Consider the following 17,741-nt stretch of genomic DNA (forward strand, 5'->3'; position numbering starts at 1 on the left):
CTGCTCTTGGGCACCAAGGTCCCTGCTAGTGGCCCAGGAAGGTGGTAGAGGAGGGAAGCAGGGGAGGGGGCCTGGGTTTGCTCTTCATTCTGAGCCCCAGTCCCTCTCAATCTCTGTGGATTCTTACCCTCTTCCCCCTTGGGTGGGGTACCTTTGGTCCTTAGACGCTGGGGAAGGGAGTCCCTTACTTCAATTCTCTGGTCTTTCAACTCTCACAGCACACCTCCAAGCTCCAGTCCTCTCTCCTCCTCCTCTGAGGGCCTGAAGCAGGGGGTTTTATTAGGTTCCTGACAGGGCCTTAATTGACTACAGGTGCTTCAATTAACCTGTAGCAACACCACCCTAGTCTACAGGGAACCACGTCTTAATTAGCCTAGGGCTAATATATATCCCCTCTCCCACTACTCCTTGGCCCTCCTGTATCACAACACACATGTACAGATAATCTTATATATGTGTGTGGGTGCGTGTGTATATGGAAAGATTCAGCTGGCCATTATCTACTCCTTTCCATAGAATTCTTAGAATCCTTCTGTATTTTTTCTGACCCATTAAAAAAACAAATAGTTTATTTCAACAAAGGCCCAAATTTTGTCACAAAAGAGAAGCATGGTAGCCCTAGGACAGATACTCTGTCTTGTCACCCAGTTCAGTTCACAACCATTCTTGCCAGAGCAATGAGCTATTAGCAATTTTGATTTTGTATTATTCCTACCTAATCTAGGGACATTTGCTCTGGTTTCTCTATTAAAATGGAGAAAACAGGGTTAGATTTTTTTTCATTCCTGTGTTCTCACTGGACTTGTTTGAACTGGCTGATTCTGTGGAAGGCTGTAGGGTTGTATCACATATATTCATTACAGAGAAAATTTTGCCTCCTGCTGTTCCTCCACTTCTCCCCTCCCCCTACCCCAGAAGAACACGTACACAACAGAGGGGCAGATAACAGGATACCAGGAACCTCACATAGGGTGTGTGCAGATCTTCACTAATACTGTCTGATCCAAAACCCACTGAAGTGAATGGAATAATGACTTCTTGATTTGAATGAAATTTGATTAAGGTCTATATAGAGGGTATGTGTGGTTGGATGACATGAAGGAAGAAAAGGTTCAGGTCCTTTATAATTCTTTAGATATTGAAGGTGGGACATAATCAACATGGATACTACTGCAATGTCTTGGAGAATGAGAATTCCTCCTTCATGGGCCTCCGTGGTGTTCCACTGCCAAACCCTTCTATGCCCAGGCAGGATTTTCCTCTAAGAAAGTGTTGTCACTATTCCCACTTAATGCTGTAGCTGGACTAAAAAAAAAAATGTAAACATATAATTCAACCCTTTCCACATAGTCTGTGAAAGGGAGTGAGCCAGCGTGACAAGGAAGAAATGCTGAGAGACAAAGGGAGCAGAGAACAGAGAAATGTGAAACACTACCCAACTAATAACATTGAGTTTAACAGAGATTTTCCACTCTGTCTGGTAGGTCAAATGATCTTATAATACAGCACTAGACAGAAGGAAAATGGAAATATTTTCATCTTCTCTAGGAGGCAATATTTCCCTAGCTGGAAATTAGTCGCTGGAAAAGAAGTTTAAGGGGAGTCTGTCAAGGTTTATTTAGACTTCAAAAATAACTTTCTGAAAAGTTGGCCTTTTTGTTGTTGCAGGTTTAGAGGTCAGAGTTCTCCCCATGGCATTCCTCTCTTTACAAGTGATCTTTGCAGCAGCAGCCAGACAGGTATTTTTATTTTAAAGTGACTGTTTGTGTGTCCTACAGTAAACAAAGCTGGACACGTGCACTAGGAAAGATATAGCTTCCTTGGTTGGTTTTGTTTACTTCTGGTGAGTCAAACAAGATATGGTCTTTTCTTCAATACGGAGAAGCTCCAAAAATCATTTCTCAAAGGCTCGTCAAAGGGAATCCTGATCTCTCAACTTGCAGCCAAAATCTTGTTTTTAAAGTAACTAATTTTTGAAACCAGAAATCCTAGGTGATGTCTCCTGAAATCATTACCACATTATTTCAAGGAAGCATGTAGAAGAGTATCTTGCGTGTTCAATGGAAACCCTATCTGCTGGTAGACAGGTTAAAGTTTGCAGCCTGGAAAGTGATTTTGATTGTGAGTGGAACATGAAAGAACATGCCTCAGCAGTGGTTAAGAATGGCTTTTCCGTCTCTGAAAAATTTAGAATCTGCAGCCTTTTCCCCACATTTGGACCTTGCCCCATTAAGCCATAAAAAACATGAAAATTCAAGATGGAAAAGATCTATTAGGTCAGCTAGTCCATCTTAAGCCAATACCTTTGTGACATCTAGGCTAGGTTAAACACTTTGGGCTCCATGCTACACTCTGCCTCTGAAAGCAAATAGGAGCCAAAAATGGAAGATCTGGCCCTCAGTGGCAAGAAAGGGGGAGGGTTAGAAAGAGCTGCTCCCACTTCTTTGTATCGCAGTGAAGATGATTGGCTGAGTTCTACCATAGATTCTGCCCCCACATCATGAGTATTCATAACCTTAAATAATATAGCACTGATCTACTGGAGGGATGTCTGATTTCCTGTGACTCAGAAGGGCAGTTAAAATCAACAGGATTGGAAATGGTGACTGTATCTTTGTGTAATCTCAAAAGGATTGGGGAATGGAGTTTCTTTGGTGAGGGTCCATGACATGCTATTTCTACTTATCTTACATGGGCACATGTTCATCTGTTGGAACTTTCCTGGGAGAAATTCAAGATGTTTTTGTTTCCTTGTTGTTTCCTTTATCCTATATTGATTGTTTTATTTCTTGTTTGTTCGAGGATGGGCTATTTGTGGGTTTATGTTTTGTTTCAGCTGCGTCAACTTTAATTACTGGATGGTATTGCTAGGTGTTTGTAAACCCATGTCCTCACCTCAAGGGCATTCCCTCCAACCTAGACACACCTCATAGGGACTTTGCCTCTCATACCCTCCCTTGCAGCCACTTTCTCAGACACCATGACCACTCCCAGCCAGCCTCTTCCCCAGACTCACTCACTGGGTCTTCTGTGACTCTTCCTTCTGACCAACTCATACAACGGTTCATTCCCTTTTTGGGGTAAGTAAAGGTCCAACTCAAATACCCAAACTAATTGCCCATCTGCCCCTCTCAGGCTCCACTAAAGTCCTTTGATTCTTGACCCTTCTCCTGGCCACTGCAGGGCTTCTCTCACCTGCTTCTTCTCCAGAAGGAGTCCCCTACAGCCTCCCTCTCCCAAAGATTCCTACAGCTTTCTTAAGAGAGCTGCCTGCTGCAAAATTTCTCTTATAATTAATAACCTTTGGGCATCTCCTGGGCTTCTCTTCTATTTCCTTATCTTTATAGGCTTAGCTCAGGGCTCCTCCCTCTGTTCCCTGTAGATCTCTCAACCTGACTGCCTCAGGCTCTTCCCAGAGTGGGACTCCCCTTGTTCCTCCTCCCAGGGTTTTCCACCCTACTGACTTCCCAGCTCCATCAAAGTACTACTCTCCCTGCTTCACCACCACAACTGAGGGGTCAGTCTTTCTAATTAAGCGTCATTATACCCAGCTGGGAGTCACTAATTAGCCTTTATGTTGTTAATTAGCCTTCATCAGTGAGGCTGAGGGATAGCTGCTAAGTCATGGGCAAAGGTGAGACCAGCTTGCCTTAAAGGGTCAGCCAGGCTGTTACAGTTTTTCACTAGTTGCTGTTAGCAGGCTTCTGGTAAGCACATGGAATTCCTTTGGACAAAGGGTATCTTGCAGATTAAAATGCAATTTTAAATTTATTATTGCAAAACATGCAGCTGTTTGTCATTCCTTATTCAAGCACAACTGCCATTGGCTTCAATGGGAGTTTTGCCTGAGTAAAGATTGCAGAGTTTGGCCTGTTTTTGCTAATGGCTGGATTCATTGTAAAAAATAAAATAAAAAATGGCATCCATCCACACTACATGTTATAGATCTTTCCTCAACAAATGCAACTGAGCAGGTCACTAGGAGCTGTGGAAGATTTTATTTTATTCCCCATAGATCTGGGGTCTCAGAGATCAAAGTGGTGTGATGAGGCTCACAGTTTGTGAGATGTCGTTTTTCAACATGCTAGTTATCACATAGCAACAGACTGAGGGATACAAATTCTGATTTCTGTAGCTGGCAGCCATTGATTTATAGTGAGTGGCTAAAGGCAAGCTACAATTTCTTCAAAAACCGTACATAGTCTTTTACTGGCTTTATTTTGCTCTTTTTTTCCCTCTTTTTTGTCTTTCTTTTTGGTGTGTTAACATTTTGTTTCCTTTTTTAAAGGCTCTTCTATCAGGGAGTTATTTAAATCAGCCTGGGAGACAGCTCTATATCTCAGACTACAGTATTCATCGATCATGCTCAGTAGAGTTCACCGATGTATGATTTGACCATTTTCCATATATGGCCATTGTTTTTAGCCTCTCCACAATTGGGCGTGGGTGTGTGTGGGGAGGGGTGATAATGGGAAGGAGGGAAAGGGCTGAAATGAAGGGCCAAATGTTGACTTCTATGGAAATTAGGGATCACAAACCATGATTCATGCAGTACATACAGAGCCAAAGTTTTAGATGACCAAAGCCCTTAACAATTAATTAACTGTTGACTTTTACTGCCTGTGCCACAGATGTGCTCTCATTTGTACAGAGCAGTCCCTTGCAAACTATTTTTTTGTTAAAGTGTTTACAAAGAAACTGTTAAGTGCAAAAAAAATCTCTTCTGCAAAAGATGCTTCCATGAATGCATGGAAGTGTGGGTGTACTCACAACTAAAAATATGCAAAAAGTTGAAAACTGCATAATACTTAATTTTGTAAGAGTTTATGGGAGTCCTTTTCAAAAGAGTTCCATGCCTCATTCTCCCATGCTCTCTGGAGTTTGATGTTTCCCATCAAAAAAGCAGAATCTATTTCATTTACAAAACAAGTTGGATTTAACTCTATAATTTGTAAATATTTATACATAGTTCCAGAGAATACATGGGCTAAACTGCATTTTTTCCTGATTACTTATATGCCTTAATACATCATCTTAGATCTCACATTTTGTACTTGCAAAATTAAACTTTCTGATGAATAGGCATTGCACAAAGAAGATGACAAATCAGCAGACTCCTGTGAGAAAAAAAATCTAAAGTGGCATGTAATTCAAGTGGAACAAGTTTTATCTGAAGATTATTTTCTATTTTCCATTTTTAATTGACTGGTTATGAAAGGAGTTTTTTATATTTGTGACTTGGGCCTAATCCTACAAATCTAATATGTGCAGAAATTTTTGCAGTATTGGGGACTTGGTAACGTTGGTTTGATATCATATATAGAATATATGATAGTGATTATATTTTATTGTGTATTGTAACATGGGAAGAAAAGTGGTGACACAAACACCATTCTTCCTCTGGAACCTGCTTTGGTACTGCAGGCACAGTAGCATCATTTACTTGAACAGTGTGTTAATGCAAATTAAAAGAAAAAACCCAAATTAACCCAAAAACATCAGATACTTATACTGAGGGCTTGTCTTTACTAAGGGGGTAGGTTGACCTAAGTTATGCTACTTCAGCTATATTATTCAAATAGCTGGAGTCGACGTAGCTTAGGTCAACTTACCCCAGTTTCTTCACTGTGCTGCGTCAACCGGAGACGCCCTCCAGTCGACTTCCCTTACTCTTCTCGGAGAGCTGGAATACCAGGGTCGACAGGACAGCACTCTGCCATCAATTTAGTGGGCCTTCACTAGACCTGCTAAATTGATCCCTGCTGCGTCGATTGCAGTAGTGTAGATTTCAGAGTGAAGACCAGCACATTCCAAATTTGTGGCTCAGGACCATTTCTTCTTAAAGTCCTGGTTAACTTCTAACCTTAAGAATATATTAGAATGATAGCCTTAAACAATTATGGCATTTGGTTCCTTCCTCCTTGAATCTCTCTCAGGATCTGGTGAAACATTAGTCCTACTGTGTCACAGCATTTATTGAAATGCAAAATAATGTCACTTTACATTTTATATCCTTGTTTTTCCTTCTTTTCTCAGATTTTTCTCTCATTTGTAATTTATTTACACATATTAATATATGTGTATCTATATGGTCAAGATATTCAAACGTGACTAGTAATTTAGGGCGCTTCAGCTTTTTGCGTTCCCAACGTAAGACACCTTAAAAAGGCCTGATTTTCAGAGGGCGGGTACTCAGCACATTTCGAAAATCAGCTCACTTTAAAATGTCAAATAGGGTACTCTAAAAGAGGAAGCACCCAAAGTTACTTGTAACTTTTGAAAGTCCATGTATACATCTATATTACTCACACACACACATTTCATGACTCATCACACCGACACCGGTTACTCCACTTCTCAACTGCATAAAAGTTCTCTAGTGCTGATAGGATGTTGTGGAGACCTTAGAGACATCCTCCTAGTAATGAGTTGCAGACAATCTAATCCATCCAAGTCTTTGACTATCTCTCCAATCTCACTAAATTCTTAACCTCATGCTTCCTATTTCCTCTTATTCTTGTCCTTCTGGGAGATACTGGATACTTGGGATGAAACATTTCAATCTCTGTGCCTACAGTTTTGTCAGTATGTAGGACACAAGGGCTTGTTTCATTGTTTGCTTTAGCACTAGTCTCTGTTCTCTCTGCTAGTTCATAGGAAGGTTTTTTTCTGTGGACTGTATCACTACACACATCGCAGAAATCTTTTTTCCTGTCTCCATTAGCCTATAAAATTGGGAATACCATGCTCTGAACAGTTTCCACTAGGACATCAGGACAAATATATTTCCATCCTTTTATCTTTATCTCAGGGCAAAGGCTTCAACATTTAAAGCATAAATAAATCCCACTATCCCTGTTTGTTCAGGAAATGTATCTTTCTGAAAGCCTCTTTGCTTTTCAATTCAGCAGAAACCAGCAGCACTAACTAACCCCTTGGCTGATTCATGATTTATCTATGCCAGGGTGAAGTGGCCCATGTATTAGTTGGAGGAAATACACTTCTAGTTTGTAATTTTGATGAATGGTTACTGTTTTTTTAAACGATTGTTTTAGTTATTTGTCATTATTTTGAAGACCTTCTGCAAATATTGCTTTTAATAGTTTAGTGAATGATGTATTTGTAAAGGGAAAACTACACAAATGAATAAAATTAGAGCAAAAACTCCCACAAAGGAACAAAACTGGCACTGTACTCCCAGACAAATCATGCCTTTGAAATGCTTCACATGATGAACTGTAGATAAAATGTACTGGCACTGCAGTTGAGGTTTTTTGGTCATACTTTATATTGAGGTTTCATGTATAAATGGTTTACAAAGGATTTATAAAATGATTATATGTTATAGGCATGTCACAGACACAAGTAGCATATGTATCAGTGGCTATAAATGCATCAGTAGAAGGATTTATAAGACATTGTTATTAGCAACCAGTTTATCTGTTGGACTTTATACCAATCTATAGCAATTGATTAACTATATAGTAAAACAACTATTAATAATTGATTAACCCTTTATACATGGAACCTCAATATAATGTTTTAGGAAAACAAAACAGTCCTCCTCTTCTTTCATTATTTTTAAGAACTGAATATTATGTGTTATAGTACTGTTTACAGTGGAACTACCAGCCAAATTAGAAGCAATCATTTAGGGTGAAATGCTGGCTTTGTTGCAGTCAATGGGTGTTCTGCAATTGACCTCTCTGGGTTCAGGATTTCAACCTTAGTTATCTTCTATCAATTTTGACACTAGCTACTACTTGAAATCCAAGTTAAAGAGTCACTTGTTTGAAAATCTTGTGCATCAAACAACCTCTGTTTTCTCCTACAAATCTCTTCTGAAAACACATTTCCTTGAGGATACCTTTGAAAATGCAGTCACTCCAAATTTATCTAGGTATATTTCAGAGTTGAATTTGGCTCTTTATTAGCAGCTTCAGTTTCTGCAACCAGAACAATTAATTAAACATCTGCGGTTAAAGTTTGAAAATTATCTAAATCATAGGGCTTAATCCTATGCCCTTTGAATTCAGTGGGAGTCTTTCCTTTGATTTCAGTGGGCATTGGATTAGACCCAGGGGCAGCTCTAGGCATTTTGCCGCCCCAAGCACGGCAGGCAGGCTGCCCTCAGCGGCTTGCCTGCGGAGGGTCCGCTGGTCCCGTGGACCCTCCGCAGGCAAGCCGCCAAAGGCAGCCTGCCTGCCGCCCTTGCGGTGACCGGCAGAGCGCCCACAGTGGCTTGCCGCCCGAAGCACGCGCTTGGCGTGCTGGTGCCTGGAGCTGCCCCTGATTAGACCCCTACTGGGGAAACTCAGTCAAGGAACACTGTTAAGGACCAATTCTGCCCTGATTTACAGGGTACATGTGTGAACAAAATTTGTCCATAAATTTTTGAACTTAAATAGGCTCTTAATTAAAAAAAAACAGCATTTTTGTTCTTGTTCTCCTACAAAGATACACAATTTAAGATAGCTTCTACCTTGCCATAATTTTTTGAAGGAAGATTTTTATGTTGGACTAGCCATTCATTGGAAAACCACATCTGGCAGTGAGGAGAATACATGACAATATCGTATGGGATTTAATTTGCCATTAAAGACCCAGTTGTAACCTTTTCTGGTTCTGAAAATTAACATACCTTTGTGTTTGTTTTTTAAATCACTGTTTTAATAAAAGCTTTGCCACCAGATATTTGTTAGAAGATGGTCACTAGCTATGAATCACTCCCTTTTAATCAATTGAGCAGTAACAGGAACAGAAGCTTCTACATTAGGAAGCACTCTCTTCTCTCTTTAAGAATAATGGATTGGTGAAATGACCTCTGGGGCAAAGTTGTTGGGACAAGGCAGAAGGTCAGTCAAGGAGCAATTAGATGTTGTCCTGTGGGAAATGGGTAAGTGTAACCCAAAAGAGTGAGGGTGGCAAAAGCTAAAGATAATAGAGTTGTAGAAAAATATTTTACCACTAGTAATATTAAACAATATGATAATTTTCAGTAAGAAAACATTAAACTGTTAAGATTTAATATCTTTGTATCAGAAGGTCTAATCCAATTGAAATAAATATTGAGCAAATCAAGTAAGAGGGAATTTGGCTTCTGGTGGATTTGAGATTTGAGCTATAGATTTGTTACTGACATCTATTGCAAAATATGAAACAAACTGGAACACATGTGTATAGGATGGTATTTCAGCAGTGAGAAGAATAGTCTTCTAGCTTCAACACCTGTATGTCACAAACAGAAAATAGACTATGAAGCTGATTCTGTCTGCATCTTTCAGATTGTGATACCAGTGGCATTTGTTTATGTAAGCCTCCCAGAGCTAGAAGGCTTAGAGGGTGGAACTTTCTGCTCCCTCTATAGGTAACAAGTCAGACTGAGAGAGCCTCATTTACATTACTTATTCATAGTTACAAATTGAAATGCTGCATTTTGTTGCTTTTGTTCTAACTGTATAAATGCTAACAGATTGTTAATGTAACTGCACTCATGAAAGGGCATAGGAATTGTGCAGGATATGCCCTGGAGTAAGTGGGTCATCCTAACGTCACAGGTAGTGAACTCTGGTTCAGGAATGGAATTAAAACTAAAAAGTAGACAGTTGTGTCTTAAAGCCCAAGAGCAATAACCTAGGGGCTCTGTCCATATGTCCTTCTTTTATGTTTTTTCTGGGTTCCCTACATGGAGATTCTGAACCCTGTGTGATTCTGTGGGGTGAGCTCAGGCTAAATTGGCAGTAGCTGTGCAGAGCTACTTCAAACCAGGGCCTATCTGGACCAGCAGCAGCATAAAGCTAATTTCACAGTGAAGGCCTGACGGGATCCTTGGTGGTGGCTCAGAGCTGACTTTGCATCAAGGCCTGACCAGACCAGTGTTGGCAGAGCTGATATCACAGAATGGGTTCAGGAAACTACACAGAGGAGTGAGATGCTGTGGTGCAGACTTTTCATAGGCCCAGATCCTCAAAGGTATTTAGGTTCCTAACTTCCATTGCAGCCAATGAAAGTTAGGAACCTAAATACCCTTGTGGATCTGAGCTATAAAGTTTAAGACCAGAAGGAACCATCAGATCATCTAGTCTGATCTCCAGTGTAAAACAGGCCATGAAATTTCACTCCGAATATCTTTATATTAAGCCAAAGGCAGATGCAGCCTCCCAATTCAATGGCTGCACTACACTAAACTGCCAAGGGAGCACCGACCATCTGCAGCAGTACCCTCAGCCCTGGCACTGCAACCCTAATCTTGGCCTGGTGTGGCAGGGAGGCCCTGGCGAGGGAGTGAGGAACTAGAGAGCAAACTGGCCCCGTGATCACCTCGCAGTGGCAGGCCCTGTCCTGTAGGGCTGGGCCCAGCTCCCTGCTCCAGGAACACAGGTTTGCAGTGCCATTCAGGTTTGGCTCAGCAGTCCCTCTGTCATGACGGAAGGGGTGGCCAGGCCAAACCTGAGTGGTGCTCAACCCCAGGCACCAGGGGAGCAATGCCTGGAGAAAAACTGCAACCCCAGGCACCATTCAAATTTGTCATGGATGCCCCTCTGTCATGACAGAGGCATAGCTGGGCCACACCTGAGTGGTGTTCTGACCCTGTGCACCAGGTCACAACGTCCGAAATAGGGAGCTTGGCTCAGAACAGAAGACACCTCTGCAGGGTGAGTGCACAGAGGGTGGGCACAGTCTCCAACATCACCACCCCTCGTCGTACCCTCCCTCCACACTGGGTCAGAAGAAGTGTTCATTTACCTGTTTTTGCACTCTTGGTTTCATGATTTCTGTGGATGAAGGTGAGCCCATGCTAAAGCCACCCCTGTATTAAGCTCTAAGACCTTGGCTAGACCAAAACATTTCAGTCCTAAGAAAACTAAACTGTGTGTCACAGGCAGAGAACAGGAGAGACCAAGGTGCCACCAATGCCCAAATGACAGGGAATTGATTTGCCGTGGTATATCCAGTTGATCCCAGCAAGCAAACCATGCTACTGAGGAAAGCAAAAAAACCCACCAAACCCTGAGGTCTGTGGTCTGGTGTGGACCATGAAGGCGAGCCAGCCCCAGACTTACCACTGGACCCGTGAAAGGACTTTTAGATAGGTGGAGATTGTTGTGTGATTAAGAGTTTTTGGCTTCAGCAAGCTGGACATATAATACTTGGAACTGCTTGGCTGGCCATCCTACCCTGATGGGATTTTGTTCGTTTTGCTGTATATAAATATATATTCCATTATTGTGCCTCATTTGTTTGTTTTTCTCTCCCATCCCCCCCCAAACAACAAGTATTTGTGGTTCCATATTGCCAAGGATTTCTGCATGCCTGTGAGTGGGGAAGAAACACCTGAAAATGTGACCAGGGAAGTTTTATTTTAATTTCCCAGAGCCAGAAACTTAAGTCAATGGGACTTAAGGCCAGATTTGTAAAGGTTTTTAGGTGCCTGAAGACACAGAGAGATGCCTAATGAGATTTTCAAAAGAGCCTAGTACCAATCCACTTCTGAAAAACCCCACTGGGCAACTATCTTTGGGTGCCTAAAACACCTCTGAAAACCTGACACTTAGGCACTTTTGAAAATGTTACTCTGAGTCATACGTTCATCTGGCCATGAGACTGGCCAATACATACAACCAAGCTCTCTGCCCTTTCTGGGGTACATGCAGGGTCCCAAATAAGCATCCTTCCCTTTCTAGGAAGTAAGAGGACAATAGATTCTATGTCAGCCTCAGCCCCATTGTGCTAGGCATCCGACGAAGTGGGTATTCACCCACGAAAGCTCATGCTCCAAAACGTCTGTTAGTCTATAAGGTGCCACAGGACTCTGCTGCTTATGTCAAGATTGAATCCAACCTTGTTCATTTTCCTTCCCTCTTCCTAATTCTCCTTTATGTCCATCAGCTGGACCTCTTCCCAGATACCTCCCAAGACAAGAAAGGGCAGGATACACCACCATGGTCTGTTAGATAGCAAGATACACAGCAAGAAAAAAAAGCTGTAATATATGTGATCAGTGTATAATGAGATTACTTTGAGATCAGGAGCCTCTCCCAAAATACACATGTATGTGTGTGGGAGCTGAATGTCCTACTATAAAGCATTCATTGAAAGGCTTTGCACTGTTTCCAAAAATTGATAATAACGTAAGGAGCAGCCATTTAATCTGTGCAAACCAACACAGGCTTTAACACCATTAGTTTATTTCATTGCTCTATTTGTGTATTCATTTATTTTTGTTGATGCTGATTTCTCATTCCTTCTCCATCCTGCAGATTAAACAGATCTAAAATAAATTCACTTCCATTATAATATACTCAAATAATGTAATGTACTTAGAGTCTTTTCTCCCTTCTCTGTGTTAAATCCCTAATCCTGCAAAGACTTATGCACCTGCTTAACATTACATGCTGTGAGTGGTCCCTTTGACTTCAATGAGGCTTCTCACAGGGTGTGAAGTAAGCTCATCTCTAAGTATTTGCAGGAGCAGGGCCTAAGTAAGATTGCAAGAGTTACTAACTAGGCCAGTCAGCTAATCAACACTTGCTATTTTGGTATGTGTTTGTAATGGAAAGGTCTGATGACAAGCTTGCCTAATGGTCAAGTCATGGCATTATAGGTCTGACAGCCTAGTTGTCCCAGAGTGGGCCCTGACTGCAGTCTCAGTAATCCCCATGTGCTCAGACTGCACCTGTAGAAGTTCAGTCACAGAGGAGTGGGGGTAGGTGGATGGAAAGGAAGGGCAAGATAGGAAGATCTGGACCTGCCCAGTTACAGAGCTATCCCAAATTATGTTTTCCCCGGATCATTTCCTATTAGTCTAGAGCTCCTCAGTAAGGCTTAGCAAATTCTCCACTGTTGTCTCTTAGTGTGCTGTTCAATCAATCAATTCCTTTAGGGTTTTCAGCTCCCAAAGCGGGGGTGGAGGGAATCCAACTCCCTGCTGCTAGGCCAGCCTTCACAAAGCTGTTGCCATTCCTGTCATAGCATCGGCCTTGCTTCCTGATGCCACATGCAACCCCATCCCCCCTTTTCCTCCGCTACCAGTGCATCCTTTTAAACTGTTCCTCCGCTGAGAATGTGCCCTGCACTGGTTGAGAGGCAGGGCCTCCCTAGCCTAGTATTGCTTTTCTCCCAGCTCTGGTTGTAGACCCCATCACAGCGTTCTTTAAGACGTGACTGGGATAATCTTTTCACTATATATAGCAATACTGATCTGGAACATCCTTTGATGTCACTTGTTATTTTACCAACTGTTCTGGGTATCTCATTCAATTTAGTTTAAAGGGACACCATCAATCTGAAAACTAGTCAATTTAAAACATAACTCTTTTAAGGTACAGCTCCTGCCTCTGATGCCTCTTGTCAATTTTTGTGGTTTTAAAATCACATTTTCTTTTTCTTTTTTTTTAACTTTTCTCTCCTCTGTTGCTATGTGAAAGACCTGGGGAAATCTGACTCAGTAGACAGGCAGAACAATGAAATTGGCTATACACAAAATGCTGTTAAATGCACAAAGCAAACAAACTAACAAAAAACAAAATATTTTTCTCTTATCTAATAATAGAAATGTTAGGGGTTATTTGTTAGACAGATATATGTGAGTTTGAGCTCCAGAGAACTAAGGAGGTGTAGTGAAACCTTCAAATAAACTTAATTTAATCCCAAAAGTCATGTACAGAGTCAACTTTGAAATAACAGTTTCACCACAAAAATATTGTTTCGGTTTTATGAAGTTCATAGGAGCTTTGTTAAAGTAAAGGTGCTTTCATTATTTTCTTGCAAGCACCTATCTATAGCACATATTTATTGAAAACGAATCCTTTCATTGCTTACCATTGCTTGGGGGGGAAAACATTAGGACAAAATTATGTTCTCCTATTTGAACATGCAACTCCCATTGATTGGGAGACATAATCTAACCCTTAGCTAGGAATTGGAATAAAAAGGTTTATAGCAAATTTATTTTTCAGAGGTTTCTTCAGTTGGCTTATAGTATTCTGTAAAAATGTATTCTCAACTAGTCGAGATACAATATTAGCCATAACATAACCCAGCAACTCACAGCTCACTTTTAAACCAACTCTCAGTATCAAACATGTCCACAAGATTTACTTCTCAGCCATAATCTAGTTAACACAGAGTTAACAGTGACCTTGAGTTAACTGACTTTAGTTTAAAAAACAAGCCAAATAACCAAAATAAAATAGAAACTGAAATATCAACAATCAAAACAATAAGCATTGAATCATATGAAAGAACAGTACCCATAATGCCACTGGACAAATAGGTACATATAAATGCAGTATGGTCTGTAACTGCTATGATTCTAAACATTCACTTAAGATTCTGGAACAGACACGAACTACTGCACTACTCAGGATATGTTTGCACTTTGAGCTAAGGGTGCAGTACCCAGCTTGAGGAGAAATACATGCACTAGTTCTCATGGAGCTAGTGTGATAAAAATAGAACATAGCCATGGTGGCTTGAGTGGCAGGAGGGAGTGGCTAGCAAACTGCATACATATCCCTCCGAGAGCTAGTGTGAGTATATCTCAAGCTTGGAATTACACCCCCAGTTCGAAGTGGAGATGCACTCTTAGGCCTGGTCTACACTAGGGGGAGGATCGACCTCAGATATGCAACTTCAGCTACAAGAATAGTGTAGCTGAAGTTGACGTATTTTAGGTCGACTTACCTCGCGTCCTCATGGCGCGGGGTTGACTGCCGCCGCTCCCCCATTGACTCTGTTTCCGCCTCTCGTTGCAGGAGAGTACAGGAGTTGATGGCAGAGCAATCAGGGATCGATTTATGGTGTCTACACTAGACGCCATAAATCGATCCCTGATAGATCGATCACTATCCGCTGATCCAGTGGGTAGTGTAGACGTACCTATAGACTTTGTATGTGCAGCATGCCCAAGCCTTTGTGTAATGTGAAGGGTTAAGGAAAACTCAGAAATAAACCCCAAACCTTTAGTCAGATGGTGCCTCTCTCTGTTCATGTGTAATTATAATAGTATGCATGTAATAAGATTCCAGGATTGTCACTCTGTCTGTGTGCCACTCTGAAGCTTAGAAGGTCTGTTGAGTCAGTGTGACACACTGGAAACAGCTACAAGTATGGTTGGGCACTCTTTTTGTTTAGAATATCATGAGGTTCAGTCATCAATAGCATTTGTGGTCTGTTCCCATACATATTTGTATACAGACACACATGACTTTGTGAATTACATCCATGCAACGGAATGGGCTTTCAGCTAGTTATATGCTATTTTTCTGTGATAAACTAATCTAATTTTCTTGGCCAAGAAATCCCATTAGCTGAGGATTTCTCATGAGATTTGTATTGCTTCCTGTTTTTTCTAAGAGCAGTTTTTTTCCATGGCTTAATTTTGATACTTCCACTTCTAGGCCAGACCAAAACCAGGAAGCGCAGTAGCGGGCAACTTGGAAAAACAATAGCCAGAAGTTTTCATATCTCAAAAAGAGGTTAATTTACTTCAAATCTTTAATGAAAGTTCTGGTTGGTTGGGATTTATTTATCCAACCCAGCTCACTCTCCCTAGGAAATTTGCATTTATTATGCTCCCACTACCCACCACCTCCAAGAAAATGAAAATAGAAAAAAAGGCAAAGACAGAGTCAAAGAGAGGGCTCTCACATATTTTTTGGCACTAATATGCTTCCAGATTGCATCTAGTTTTGAAGTATTTTTAAGGGTTATGGGTAGAGGGACTCCTGATCCCACATTAGTTCAGAGAGTTAAAACATTCAGTAAATTAAACTCCTCGCCTTGGCATGTCTATCAAAGCCTTTGAGCCTTTAATGTAATTTAGAACAATTGTCCCAGTGGGGAGGTCTAACACTTTGACCGGTTGCAGTTAAATGTTTGAACTGTCTGAGAAAACTAGTGGGGTTATAAGAATTCAAGGGTAAACTGCATGACATAGTTCTGTTGATAATAATGTTCCAGAATTTATATTTATTAATATTGCTTTATTTTGGTCAGACTCCCACAGGAAATCCTGAGGAGTGAATGTCTCTGGCATGTTTTATCTTAGATAGTTCCATCCTTTTGGTATTGCACACTGATAGCAAGGCTGAAGAGTACCTTTGCAAATCTCTGGTCTTTATGGAAGCTGAGGATGACAACAAACAGGACCTTCAACACTCTGGGAAGACAATCCATCTACTTTCTCTAGTTATCATTAAAATGTCTTTTAGACGTAGGTCATAACTGGAAACCTATAAATGATGTCTGTGTATTAGGCACTTCCCACAAAGCTGGGTCCCCTGCGATTAAAATTTATCACATTGTTCTTATAGTTGCAAATACTGCTGATATGTGTCATTACTTAAGAGTGCTTTTCATAACATTTTGACTTTAGTCCAAACATTTTTTATTCTGAGTTTCCCATAAAGGACCCACTCCTGATATTTTTAAAGATGCCTGTTACTTCCCCTTTTTAAAGGTTGTTAACTATTTTATTTTCCTGTTAAACATTCACTCACACTGAGTATTGCTTGATGGGACGCTTCTAATTTTCCACTGTGTTCTCTGGGATGTACCAGAGAGCAATTATGGTGTGTAAAGTCATACAGTCTTATCAGTTTACAATTCAGTTTCCAAATACTTCATCTTCTTAAAAGCTCTGTCTTGACTAACAATATTGTTGCTAAAATTATAGCATTTAAAAGGTGTTCCTCTTGGAAACCTTTTTATTTTTTAACATTTCAAACAACTGTTTTATGTGCAAAGTCGCAGCAGAGTGGGTGCAGTAAAATAATCCTTTTATTTTATCCATTTTTGCTTGTGCAAGTTCAGATGCGGTGAAAGATGCAGGATCAACACCTCTGGAGAGTGAAGTCCATTTTTTAACATACACAATTGGTATAGCATAGAAAAAAAGCAGGACAAATCATACCATGCTGTCCAGACACTATTCTGGAAGGACCACATGTGGAAATAAGGAGGTATTTCAGAATCCTGCATTACTTAAGCTCCAAATTAGCAAAGCACTTAATAGATTAATAGATTTTTATGACCAGAAGGACCTATAGAAGGGTCACTCACTGGCCAAAGTGCTTCCTAGTGGCCAAGCATGGTGTAGCAGCTTTTTTGGCTCTGGCATCCTGGTGAATGGCTACTCTAAGCCTGTGGTGGATTGCTCCTTTTCATGACTTAGCCCTCCAGCCCCATCGCTTATACCCCATCCCTTCCAGGGTAAAAAGAATCCAATAAAACAAAAGTCTAATAACCCTGTCTCAGGCCTTCAACCCCACCTGGGACTTGATAGTCCTTGTCCCTCTTTGTATCTCCATTTCCAGGGGCATCAGTAAGGGAACCAAGGCCCTCCCTCTCCTTTGGGTTCCAGACCTAGGACCCTGTCTTAAGCAGCGAAGGTATGCTTCCATAGACTCTCTGCTGTTTCACTCAGCCATTTCCTATCTTCTGGCTAATGCGGAGTCTCCTCGACCTCTGTGACAGCATGCAGCCCCGTGCAGCCTGGCCTCCTCCAGCTATCAGGGACACTTCTTCATAAGTGCCTTTTCCTGGAAGTTCTCCTTCCTCTTCCCTTGGAAGTCCTCTCCATTGGAGTCTCCCATCTATAGGAGGCTTCTCTCTCTAGGAGTAGCCTTTTATCTCAGCTATTGGTGGTCACCCACTTAGTCAGAACTAGGGAAGTAACTGTTCTGCCCATTACCCCATCATGGCTGTTACCATGTTGGTGTGTATAGTGTTTATACATA

Source organism: Mauremys mutica, chromosome 3 (assembly GCF_020497125.1).
Source record: "Mauremys mutica isolate MM-2020 ecotype Southern chromosome 3, ASM2049712v1, whole genome shotgun sequence".
Taxonomy (NCBI): domain Eukaryota; kingdom Metazoa; phylum Chordata; order Testudines; family Geoemydidae; genus Mauremys; species Mauremys mutica.